This window comes from Desmodus rotundus, chromosome 7 (genome assembly GCF_022682495.2).
Source record: "Desmodus rotundus isolate HL8 chromosome 7, HLdesRot8A.1, whole genome shotgun sequence".
Classification (NCBI taxonomy): Eukaryota; Metazoa; Chordata; class Mammalia; order Chiroptera; family Phyllostomidae; genus Desmodus; species Desmodus rotundus.
In genome coordinates this window covers 68,158,964-68,162,008 of record NC_071393.1, presented here as the reverse complement: position 1 = coordinate 68,162,008, position 3,045 = coordinate 68,158,964, and the positions used below count along the sequence as shown (strand labels likewise).

The window sequence follows — 3,045 nt, the reverse complement described above, 5'->3', positions numbered from 1 at the left end:
CATATGAAAACACTATTTACCAGAACATTGAACTCCAATCCGAATCATAGCAGAGGAAACACAAGCTTCATCCCACGCTAGATTAGCTCCGTGCCACCAGAGGGCGACCGAATGTAATTATGTGGCTGTGTGACTGGGAGGTGACTTGAAATGTGGAGTGAGCCCCAAACTGTTGAGGGGAAATATCACAATCAAGAGCATATACTTGAAAAATTAAAATAAGGATATGCATAATCATAACCTTCCACTCGTTCCTATTCATACTTCCTTGTTTCCAAAAAACCAGTTTCATTCATTAAGGATATATTTACTGTTTACAACTTGATACTTTTATTTCTTGCCTTGGTTATTTTTTTTTAATCTTTCAATGAACTTTTTATTGGCCTTCTGCCCTGCCAAGGGATGTCCCACTTCTGCTGCCTTTAATGCCTCAAAACTTTGGTGTCATTGACCTCAGACACCACTCTGCCGTCCACAGTCCTGCGGGTTGTGGTCTTTTGAATGGTTTGTAAGGAGGGGCTCTTGTCCAGGGCGTCGACAAGATTGAAGTCTTCCCCTTCTTCCAGTAGGCTGCGGTAGGTGGCAAACTCAGCCTCCAGCTTGACCTTGATGTTCAGGCAGGGCCTCATACTCCTGGGCCTGGCGCTGCCCCTCTGCCCGGGTCTGGGCCAGCTCTGACTCCAGGTGCAGCAGGATCCCATTGAGTTGTTCCATCTGCATGGCATAGCGTGTCTCCATGTCCCTCAGGCTGTTCTCCAAACTGGCCTTCAGAGTCCTCACTGAGTCCAGGTCGATCTCCAATGACTGGACTCTATGTCTCAGCTCCGTGAGTGTTGTCTCAGCAGCGCCTATCTCAGCAGTCTGCCAGGTGACCGCTGTGGTGCTTTCTTCAATCTGATGGGACCAGTACTTGTCCAGCTCCTCTCGGTTCTTCTGAGCCAGCTCATCATACTGGGCCTGGATGTTGGCCATGATTTTGGCCGAGGTCCTGAGATTTGGGGGCATCCAACTCCACGGTCAACCCAGAATTGGCAATCTGGTTTTGTAGACCATTTACTTCCTCCTCGTGGTTCTTTTTCATGAAGAGCAGCTCCTCCACAGCTTGAGGCTCCAGCTTGAGAGCCTCGATCTCTGTCTCCAGCTGCAGCCAAGTGATATTGGTGTCATCGATGACCTTTCTGAGCCCATTGATGTCATTCTCCACAGACTGGCACATGGCCAGCTCTGTCTCATACTTGACTCTGAAGTCATCAGCAGTAAGACGGGCATTGTCAATCTGCAGAACGATGCGGGCATTGTCCACAGAATTTGCAAAGATCTGAGCCCTCAGGTCTTCGATGGTCTTTGAAATAATGCCCCCAGTCTCTGACCTTGGGTCCCTTCTTCTCTAAGTGTTCCTGGATTTTGATCTGCAGTCTCCGATTATCAGCCTCCAGGCTTCTCACCCTCTCCAGCTAGGAGGCCAGGCAGTCATTTAGGCATTGCATAGTCTCCTTCTCACTCTGGATGCCCCCTATGCCCACCAGACCCCCGGCCATCCCTGCAGCCAGGCCCCCGGATCCCCAGCTGCCCCGTAAGCTGGTGGAGCGGGACCTGGAGATCCGGGAGCCTGAGCCCCGAGCGCCTGCATAGACAATGGCCGCGCTGCTGGTTGGCCAGACCAGGTAGCTGGGCGACTGCACAGAGCCCAGGGACGGGTAGCTTGAGGAGAAACTGGAGTGTGTGCTGAAGCTCATGTTGTTCAGGGAGGAAGGTGAGAAGCCGAGACTCAGGTTGAAGCTGGTGCCTTGGTTATTTTTAATCCCTGCTATTGCCTCCTTGCTATCTGAGTTAATTATGGACTTATTATGTTAGGTCAAAAGATTATGTAGAAAATAATGCATTACAATATTTGCAACTCACTGCTTAAAATTGAAAGATGGCCCTGAGCCACTTCTTACACGTAGGGACCCCTCCTGTTTTAAAGATTCATACAGGCATTTGTTTCATTATCTCCTCTGTTCCCCTCCCCACTGTTCCCACAGCAACAGCATGTTCATGATCTCCCCCAAGTTCCTAAAGTTGAGTAGAAACCCACTTCCACCTCCTTTGTCCAATAGTAACGGAAACAGCTTGTTAAAGATACAGAAAGTTTTATTATATCCTTTCCTTGGCCTTTTCCTTTTATTTTGAAGTAATATGCATTCTTTTTAGCTTCTTTTCAGACATTACCTGGCACTGCTACTTTCCAACTTTTCTATTATTTTGGTGCCCTCTTCTGAAACAAGTAGATTGGTTGATTTCATTTTTAGCACCCTCTTATTCCATCCCCCTGCATTAGTTTGTCCCTTGTGGAGCCAAGGACATCATTGGTGAAGTGGTGGGTGTCTTCTTGTTTACTTTGGTTTAATTCAAACACACACCAGAGCCAGCCTTCAGTCTGAACTCGTGCTGCGCTCTGTTCCTTCAGCAGAACATGAAAGCAGTCCCCATTGCCCGCCTCCAGACTAACAGCCTATCATTGCCTGACATCAGCCCTTTGATTCTCAAATGCAGCTACCCAGCAAGTCAGTCTCCTCACTGCTGAAAGATCTTCTGGGCACAGGCTGAGTGAGGACACAGCCCAGCTTGCAGGGGCCTGTGAAGGGAGGAGCCTTTGAAGTTAGAGGGCTGCTGTCCTTGGTGCACATTGCTCATAGCATTCATCCCTAATAATATCTCATGAAGACAATCTTTCCTGGGAAACAAATCAGAAGGCCGCTGCAATCTGTGTGACCTGCTTCCAAGCCCTATGTCATATTGCAAATCTGTGGGCATTAAGTGGGTATGTTTTCCTTCCTCCAGACCTGAAAACCAACTCTGCCCCGAGACTTAACTGGCAGCCCCAGGACTGAACAAACATGCTGCCCAAGTCAACACCGTGTCCTCTCTGTTCCAGCAGAAGCTCCTGTCCAAACACAAATAGGAGCTTGTGGATGGAAGGGGATTGTCGTGAACTCATTCACAGCAAGAGATAAACATGGTAGCATGTTTTCTTTAGTGAACGAGGGGCTGTCATCTTCTTCC

The 3,045-nt window shown here is 48.6% G+C and overlaps 1 pseudogene; it reads right to left on the bottom strand.

Moving 5' to 3' along the window:
- Positions 1-387: 387 nt before the first annotated feature.
- Positions 388-1,736, bottom strand: LOC112311138 (keratin, type I cytoskeletal 18 pseudogene; annotated as a pseudogene).
- Between the last annotated feature and the right edge of the window lie 1,309 nt (positions 1,737-3,045).